The sequence below is a fragment of the Camellia sinensis genome, unplaced genomic scaffold, assembly GCF_055761805.1.
Source record: "Camellia sinensis isolate YWXY unplaced genomic scaffold, ASM5576180v1 Unanchor6, whole genome shotgun sequence".
Lineage (NCBI taxonomy): Eukaryota > Viridiplantae > Streptophyta > Magnoliopsida > Ericales > Theaceae > Camellia > Camellia sinensis.
Window position 1 is genome coordinate 14440001 of NW_028129474.1, and position 10000 is coordinate 14450000.

Below are 10000 nucleotides of genomic sequence, written 5' to 3' on the forward strand. Positions count from 1 at the left end.
TGCTACGGCGTCGCCCAACATGCCATGCCACGGCCTCGGCCCGCATGCCTTGCTACGGCGTTGCCCAACATGGCATGCCACGGCCTCGGCCCGCATGCCATGCCACGGCCTCGGCCCGCATGTCTTGCCACGGCATTGCCAAACATGCCATGCCACGGCCTCGGCCCGCATGCCATGCCACGGCGTCGCCCAACATGCCATGCCACGGCCACGGCCACGGCCCGCATGCCATGCCACGGCCTCGGCCCGCATGCCTTGCTACGGCGTTGCCCGACATGCCATGCCACGGCCTCGGCCCGCATGCCTTGCCACCGCGTTGCCCAGCATGCCATGCCACCGCGTTGCCCGGCGTGCCATGCCTTAGCCTTGGCCAACATGTCAAGCCACGGCCTCGGCCCGCATGCCTTGCTACGGCGTCGCCCAACATGCCATGCCACGGCCTCGGCCCGCATGCCATGCCACGGCCTCGGCCCGCATGCCTTGGTACGGCGTCGCCCAACATGCCATGCCACGGCCTCGACCCGCATTACATGCCACGGCCTCGGCCCGCATTACATGCCACGGCCTCGGCCCGCATGACATGCCACGGCCTCGGCCCGCATGCCATGCCACGGCCTCGGCCCGCATGCCATGCCATGCCACGGCCCGCATGTCTTGCCACGGCGTTGCCAAACATGCCATGCCACGGCCTCGGCCCGCATGCCATGCCACGGCGTCGCCCAACATGCCATGCCACGGCCACGGCCCGCATGCCATGCCACGGCCTCGGCCCGCATGCCTTGCTACGGCGTTGCCCAACATGCCATGCCACGGCCTCGGCCCGCATGCCTTGCCACCGCGTTGCCCAGCATGCCATGCCACCGCGTTGACCGGCGTGCCATGCCTTAGCCTTGGCCAACATGTCGAGCCACGGCCTGGGCCAAACTTGCCATGACACGGCCTCGGCCCGCATGCCATGCCACGGCCTCGGCCCGCATGACATGCCACGGCCTCGGCCCGCATGCCTTGCTACGGCGTCGCCCAACATTCCATGCCACGGCCTCGGCCCGCATGCCAAGCCACGGCCTCGGCCCGCATGACATGCCACGGCCTCGGCCCGCATGCCTTGCCACGACGTCGCCCAACTTGCCATGCCACGGCCTCGGCCCGCATGCCATGCCACGGCCTCGGCTCGCATGACATGCCACGGCCTCGGCCCGCATGCCTTGCTACGGCATCGCCCAACATGCCATGCCACGGCCTCGGCCCGCATGCCATGCCACGGCCTCGGCCCGCATGACATGCCACGGCCTCGGACCGCATGCCTTGCTACGGCGTCGCCCAACATGCCATGCCACGGCCCCGGCCCGCATGCCTTGCCACCGCGTTGCCCGGCATGCCATGCCACCGCGTTGCCCGGCGTGCCATGCCTTAGCCTTGGCCAACATGTCGTGCCACGGCCTCGGCCCGCATGCCATGCCATGCCACGGCCCGCATGTCTTGCCACGGCGTTGCAAACATGCCATGCCACGGCCTCGGCCCGCATGCCTTGCTACGGCGTCGCCCAACATGCCATGCCACGGCCTCGGTCAGCATGCCATGCCATGGCACCGCCTTGTCCAGCACGCCGTGCCGCAGCGTTGGCCAGCATGCCTTGGCCGGCATGCCATGCCAATGCCTTGGGCCAACATGGCGTGCCACGGGCTGGGCCATGCCGGTCCGTTGCCCGTCATGCCACGGCCGTGGCGGCATGGCAAGCCACGGCCTCGGCCAGCATGCCATGCCCCGGCCTCGCCCAGCATGCCATGGCACGGTCTTGGTCAGCATGCCATGCCATGGCACCGCCTTGTGCAACGTTGGCCAGCATGCCTTGGCCGGCATGCCATGCCAATGCCTTGGGCCAACATGGCGTGCCACGGGCTGGGCGAGCATGGCATGCCACGGGCTGGGCGAGCATGCCACGCCACGGCCTTGGCTAGCAGCAAGGCATGCCACGGCCTCGGCGAGCATGCCATGCCATGCCAAGGCCAAGGCCAAGGCCAAAGCCAAGGCCAAGGCAGTGGGCAAGGCCAAGTCCCTGTGCAAGGCATGGCCAAGGCCAAGGCCATGGCATGCCACCGCCTCGATCGATCTTTTTGAACATGATTCTTTTATAATCTTACCCAAACCGTGCAACACAATTAAAAATGCACTACAATCAATTTTAAATGTCATTCCCTATTTTTTTGCAATTTTTCTGGAGCTTTTCGAATTTTTAAAGCCCTTATTTGGCATAAAAAAATCAAAATAAAATAAAAAAAATGAAAAAAATAATTTAATAATTTCTATAATTACTAGTGAATCATCCTTTAATTATGGGAATTTTTCCATAATTGTTTGACCATTTTTATTAATTTTTATTATTTTTTAAGTATTAATATCGAAATAAATTAAAATAAAATATTTTCGGTAAAAAAATATTTTTTTTAATTTTTTTTATGGTGTATTAAATTATTTCCTACAACTTTCATGTTGAAAGTTTTGGCAAAAAACCATTACTTTTTAAAAAAAACCCCATTATGACTCCTCGAACATGCTTGATGTTTCCTCCTGCCAGACTGAAAAGGGCTTAACAGGCTATTATAAGGGGGGGGCACCTCCCTTGCCCAGGGCAAGGCAGTGGCAGGTACGCCCCATGTTGGGCGCGGCCTGGGCTGCGGCCTTGGGTTACATGCACTGCGGCTCGACCGCGGCCTGGGCTGCGGCCTGGGGCGGCTCGGCCGCGGCCTTGGGCGGCCTGGACCGCGGCCTTGGGCGGCCTTGCGCGGCCTGGGCGCGGCCTTGGGCGGCCTGGCCGCGGCCTTGCGCGGCCTGGGCGCGGCCTTGGGCAGCATGGCGTGGCATCCGCGCGGGCGTGGGCGGCCTGGCATGCGCGCGGCATGGGCAGCACGGCATGGCATGCGCACGGCCTGGGCGGCCTGGCATGCAGCCGGCCTGGCATGCCCGCGGCGTGGGCAGCACGGCATGGCATGCGCACGGCCTGGGCGGCCTGGCATGCAGCCGACCTGGCATGCCCGCGGCGTGGGCAGCACGGCATGGCATGCGCACGGCCTGGGCGGCCTGGCATGCAGCTGGCCTGGGCAGCACGGCATGGCATGCGCACGGCCTGGGCGGCCTGGCATGCAGCCGGCCAGGGCAGCCTGGCCTGGCATGCCCGCGGCGTGGGCAGCGTGGCCTGTGCGAATACCGCGCGCGTGGTCTTTTGACCACGGTGCGCGTGTTGCGCGCATGGTCGCGCACGCCTTTGCACGCTTTCGCACGCAACGCACGTCTAGTGATAAGAACCGCAGCCAAGGCAGCCCAGCCCCAAGGCCATGGCCAGCAGCATGGCATGCCACGGCCAAGGCAGGCCAGCCAAAGCCAGCAGCATGCCATGCCAAGGCCAAGGCCAGCAGCATGCCATGCCACGGCCAAGGCAGCCCAGCCAAAGCCAGCAGCATGCCATGCCAAGGCCAAGGCCAGCAGCATGCCATGCCACGGCCAAGGCAGCCCAGCCAAAGCCAGCAGCTTGCCATGCCAAGGCCAAGGCCAGCAGCATGCCATGCCACGGCCAAGGCAGCCCAGCCAAAGCCAGCAGCATGCCATGCCAAGGCCAAGGCCAGCAGCATGCCATGCCACGGCCAAGGTAGCCCAGCCAAAGCCAGCAGCATGCCATGCCAAGGCCTAGGCCAGCAGCATGCCATGCCACGGCCAAGGCAGGCCTGCCAAAGCCAGCAGCATGCCATGCCAAGGCCAAGGCCAGCAGCATGCCATGCCACGGCCAAGGCAGCCCAGCCAAAGCCAGCAGCATGCCATGTCAAGGCCTAGGCCAGCAGCATGCCATGCCACGGCCAAGGCAGCCCAGCCAAAGCCAGCAGCTTGCCATGCCAAGGCCAAGGCCAGCAGCATGCCATGCCACGGCCAAGGCAGCCCAGCCAAAGCCAGCAGCATGCCATGCCAAGGCCAAGGCCAGCAGCATGCCATGCCACGGCCAAGGCAGCCCAGCCAAGGCCAGCAGCATGCCATGCCACGGCCAAGGCAGCCCAGCCAAAGCCAGCAGCTTGCCATGCCAAGGCCAAGGCCAGCAGCATGCCATGCCACGGCCAAGGCAGCCCAGCCAAAGCCAGCAGCATGCCATGCCAAGGCCAAGGCCAGCAGCATGCCATGCCACGGCCAAGGCATCCCAGCCAAAGCCAGCAGCATGCCATGCCAAGGCCAAGGCCAGCAGCATGCCATGCCACGGCCAAGGCAGCCCAGCCAAAGCCAGCAGCATGCCATGCCAAGGCCTAGGCCAGCAGCATGCCATGCCACGGCCAAGGCAGGCCTGCCAAAGCCAGCAGCATGCCATGCCAAGGCCAAGGCCAGCAGCATGCCATGCCACGGCCAAGGCAGCCCAGCCAAAGCCAGCAGCATGCCATGCCAAGGCCTAGGCCAGCAGCATGCCATGCCACGGCCAAGGCAGCCCAGCCAAAGCCAGCAGCATGCCATGCCAAGGCCAAGGCCAGCAGCATGCCATGCCACGGCCAAGGCAGCCCAGCCAAGGCCAGCAGCATGCCATGCCACGGCCAAGGCAGCCCAGCCAAAGCCAGCAGCTTGCCATGCCAAGGCCAAGGCCAGCAGCATGCCATGCCACGGCCAAGGCAGCCCAGCCAAAGCCAGCAGCATGCCATGCCAAGGCCAAGGCCAGCAGCATGCCATGCCACGGCCAAGGCAGCCCAGCCAAAGCCAGCAGCATGCCATGCCAAGGCCTAGGCCAGCAGCATGACATGCCACGGCCAAGGCAGGCCTGCCAAAGCCAGCAGCATGCAATGCCAAGGCGAAGGCAGCCCAGCCAAAGCCAGCAGCATGCCATGCCAAGGCCAAGGCCAGCAGAATGCCATGCCACGGCCAAGGCAGGCCAGCCAAAGCCAGCAGCATGCCATGCCAAGGCCAAGGCCAGCAGCATGCCATGCCACGGCCAAGGCAGCCCAGGCAAAGCCAGCAGCATGCCATGCCAAGGCCTAGGCCAGCAGCATGCCATGCCACGGCCAAGGCAGGCCAGCCAAAGCCAGCAGCATGCCATGCCAAGGCCAAGGCCAGCAGCATGCCATGCCACGGCCAAGGCAGCCCAGCCAAAGCCAGCAGCATGCCAGGCCAAGGCCTTGGCCAGCAGCATGCCATGCCACGGCCAAGGCAGGCCTGCCAAAGCCAGCAGCATGCCATGCCAAGGCCAAGGCCAGCAGCATGCCATGCCACGGCCAAGGCAGCCCAGCCAAAGCCAGCAGCATGCCATGGCAAGGCCTAGGCCAGCAGCATGCCATGCCACGGCCAAGGCAGCCCAGCCAAAGCCAGCAGCATGCCATGCCAAGGCCAAGGCCAGCAGCATGCCATGCCACGGCCAAGGCAGCCCAGCCAAAGCCAGCAGCATGCCATGCCAAGGCCTAGGCCAGCAGCATGCCATGCCACGGCCAAGGCAGCCCAGCCAAAGCCAGCAGCATGCCATGCCAAGGCCAAGGCCAGCAGCATGCCATGCCACGGCCAAGGCAGCCCAGCCAAAGCCAGCAGCATGCCATGCCAAGGCCTAGGCCAGCAGCATGCCATGCCACGGCCAAGGCAGCCCAGCCAAAGCCCGCAGCATGCCATGCCAAGGCCAAGGCCAGCAGCATGCCATGCCACGGCCAAGGCAGCCCAGCCAAAGCCAGCAGCATGCCATGCCAAGGCCTAGGCCAGCAGCATGCCATGCCACGGCCAAGGCAGCCCAGCCAAAGCCAGCAGCATGCCATGCCATGGCCTAGGCCAGCAGCATGCCATGCCACGGCCAAGGCAGGCCAGCCAAAGCCAGCAGCATGCCATGCCAAGGCCTAGGCCAGCAGCATGCCATGCCACGGCCAAGGCAGGCCAGCCAAAGCCAGCAACATGCCATGCCAAGGCCAAGGCCAGCAGCATGCCATGCCACGGCCAACGCAGCCCAGCCAAAGCCGGCGGCATGCCATGCCAAGGCCAAGGCCAGCAGCATGCCATGCCACGACCAAGGCTGCCAGCCAAAGCCAGCCGCATGCCATGCCAAGGCCTAGGCCAGCAGCATGCCATGCCACGGCCAAGGCAGCCCAGCCAAAGCCAGCAGCATGCCATGCCAAGGCCTAGGCCAGCAGCATGCCATGCCACGGCCAAGGCAGCCCAGCCAAGGCCAGCAGCAAGCCATGCCACGGCCAAGGCAGCCCAACCAAAGCCAGCAGCTTGCCATGCCAAGGCCAAGGCCAGCAGCATGCCATGCCACGGCCAAGGCAGCCCAGCCAAAGCCAGCAGCATGCCATGCCAAGGCCAAGGCCAGCAGCATGCCATGCCACGGCCAAGGCAGCCCAGCCAAAGCCAGCAGCATGCCATGCCAAGGCCAAGGCCAGCAGCATGCCATGCCACGGCCAAGGCAGCCCAGCCAAAGCCAGCAGCATGCCATGCCAAGGCCTAGGCCAGCAGCATGCCATGCCACGGCCAAGGCAGGCCTGCCAAAGCCAGCAGCATGCCATGCCAAGGCCAAGGCCAGCAGCATGCCATGCCACGGCCAAGGCAGCCCAGCCAAAGCCAGCAGCATGCCATGCCAAGGCCTAGGCCAGCAGCATGCCATGCCACGGCCAAGGCAGCCCAGGCAAAGCCAGCAGCATGCCATGCCAAGGCCAAGGCCAGCAGAATGCCATGCCACGGCCAAGGCAGGCCAGCCAAAACCAGCAGCATGCCATGCCAAGGCCAAGGCCAGCAGCATGCCATGCCACGGCCAAGGCAGCCCAGGCAAAGCCAGCAGCATGCCATGCCAAGGCCTAGGCCAGCAGCATGCCATGCCACGGCCAAGGCAGGCCAGCCAAAGCCAGCAGCATGCCATGCCAAGGCCAAGGCCAGCAGCATGCCATGCCACGGCCAAGGCAGCCCAGCCAAAGCCAGCAGCATGCCAGGCCAAGGCCTTGGCCAGCAGCATGCCATGCCACGGCCAAGGCAGGCCTGCCAAAGCCAGCAGCATGCCATGCCAAGGCCAAGGCCAGCAGCATGCCATGCCACGGCCAAGGCAGCCCAGCCAAAGCCAGCAGCATGCCATGCCAAGGCCTAGGCCAGCAGCATGCCATGCCACGGCCAAGGCAGCCCAGCCAAAGCCAGCAGCATGCCATGCCAAGGCCAAGGCCAGCAGCATGCCATGCCACGGCCAAGGCAGCCCAGCCAAAGCCAGCAGCATGCCATGCCAAGGCCTAGGCCAGCAGCATGCCATGCCACGGCCAAGGCAGCCCAGCCAAAGCCAGCAGCATGCCATGCCAAGGCCAAGGCCAGCAGCATGCCATGCCACTTCCAAGGCAGCCCAGCCAAAGCCAGCAGCATGCCATGCCAAGGCCTAGGCCAGCAGCATGCCATGCCACGGCCAAGGCAGCCCAGCCAAAGCCAGCAGCATGCCATGCCAAGGCCAAGGCCAGCAGCATGCCATGCCACGGCCAAGGCAGCCCAGCCAAAGCCAGCAGCATGCCATGCCAAGGCCTAGGCCAGCAGCATGCCATGCCACGGCCAATGCAGCCCAGCCAAAGCCAGCAACATGCCATGCCAAGGCCAAGGCCAGCAGCATGCCATGCCACGGCCAAGGCAGCCCAGCCAAAGCCAGCAGCATGCCATGCCAAGGCCTAGGCCAGCAGCATGCCATGCCACGGCCAAGGCAGGCCTGCCAAAGCCAGCAGCATGCCATGCCAAGGCCAAGGCCAGCAACATGCCATGCCACGGCCAAGGCAGCCCAGCCAAAGCCAGCAGCATGCCATGCCAAGGCCTAGGCCAGCAGCATGCCATGCCACGGCCAAGGCAGCCCAGCCAAAGCCAGCAGCATGCCATGCCAAGGCCTAGGCCAGCAGCATGCCATGCCACGGCCAAGGCAGCCCAGCCAAAGCCAGCAGCATGCCATGCCAAGGCCAAGGCCAGCAGCATGCCATGCCACGGCCAAGGCAGCCCAGCCAAAGCCAGCAGCATGCCATGCCAAGGCCTAGGCCAGCAGCATGCCATGCCACGGCCAAGGCAGGCCTGCCAAAGCCAGCAGCATGCCATGTCAAGGCCAAGGCCAGCAGCATGCCATGCCACGGCCAAGGCAGCCCAGCCAAAGCCAGCAGCATGCCATGCCATGGCCTAGGCCAGCAGCATGCCATGCCACGGCCAACGCAGGCCAGCCAAAGCCAGCAGCATGCCATGCCAAGGCCTAGGCCAGCAGCATGCCATGCCACGGCCAAGGCAGGCCAGCCAAAGCCAGCAGCATGCCATGCCAAGGCCAAGGCCAGCAGCATGCCATGCCACGGCCAAGGCAGCCCAGCCAAAGCCAGCAGCATGCCATGCCAAGGCCTAGGCCAGCAGCATGCCATGCCACGGCCAAGGCAGCCCAGCCAAAGCCAGCAGCATGCCATGCCAAGGCCAAGGCCAGCAGCATGGCATGCCACGGCCAAGGCAGCCCAGCCAAAGCCAGCAGCATGCCATGCCAAGGCCAAGGCCAGCAGCATGCCATGCCACGGCCAAGGCAGCCCAGCCAAAGCCGCCAGCATGCCATGCCAAGGCCAAGGCCAAGGCCAGCAGCATGCCATGCCACGGCCAAGGCCAAGGCCAAGGCAGCCCATCCGAAGCCAGCAACATTCCATGGCAAGGCCAACGCAGCCCAGCCAAAGCCGGCGGCATGCCATGCCAAGGCCAAGGCCAGCCGCATGTCTTGCCACGGCCTTGTCCCGCAGCGTGGCGTGCCTTTGCCTTGGGCTAGAACATCGCATGCCACGCCCTTGGCAAGCAATCCTGTCCCTCGTGTAATTGCCATTTGGTTTGGCTTTGACTTACGTATATGTTGCCCTGCGAAATGCTTGTCCCTCGGGTAATAGCCGTTTGGTTGCCTTTGACTTGCGAACCCGTTGCTAGTGCTTTCCCCAGTGGAAGCTTGTTGGGAAAAGTATGTCCCTCGGAAGTTGCCTGTTGCGTTTGTTATTTGCATTCGAGCTATCCGATGCTTGCTGGGTTTCTCTAAGAGTTTTTGCACGTTCGTCGGGCTTTTTAATTATTTATTTACTCATAAAAATTATAATAAAATAAATTAAAAATAAAAAAATAATTAAAAAAATTACTATAATTACTAGTGCCTCATCTTATAATTGTTGGAATTTTTCTAGAATTTTTTGAGTATTTTTAGTAATTTTTATTATTTTTTAAGTATTAAAATTGAAATAAATTAAAATAAAATATTCCGGTGGCCAAATATTTTTTTATAATTTTTTTTATGGTGTATTAAATTATTTCATACAACTTTCATGTTGAAAGTTTTGGCAAAAAACCATTACTTTTTAAAAAAACCCCATTATGACTCCTCGAACATGCTTGATGTTTCCTCCTGCCAGATTGAAAAGGGCTTAACAGGCTATTATAAGGGGGGGGCACCTCCCTTAAGGCTGGCCAGCATGGCCAGGCCACAGGCCACGCCTATGCCTAGGCGGGCGCTTGGCACATGCCATCGCTTGGCTTGTGGCATTGGCTTGTGGCATCGAAACTACATAGCCAAGCACGGGATGCGTCGAGTGGCTGCCCGCGGCGGTGGCGGTGGCACGTTGGCCTAGGCCAGCATGCCATGCCACAGCCTTGGCCAGCAACATGGCATGCCAAAGCCTTGGCCAGCAGCATGCCATGCCTTGGCCTTGGCAAGCATGTCATGCCACGGCCTTGGCCAGCAGCATGCCATGCCACGGCCTTGGCCAGCAGCATGCCATGCCACGGCCTTGGCCAGCAGCATGCCATGCCACAGCCTTGGCCAGCAGCATGCCATGCCACAGCCTTGGCCAGCAACATGGCATGCCAAAGCCTTGGCCAGCAGCATGCCATGCCTTGGCCTTGGCAAGCATGTCATGCCACGGCCTTGGCCAGCAGCATGCCATGCCACGGCCTTGGCCAGCAGCATGCCATGCCACGGCCTTGGCCAGCAGCATGCCATGCCACGGCCTTGGCCAGCAGCATGCCATGCCACGGCCTTGGCCAGCAGCATGCC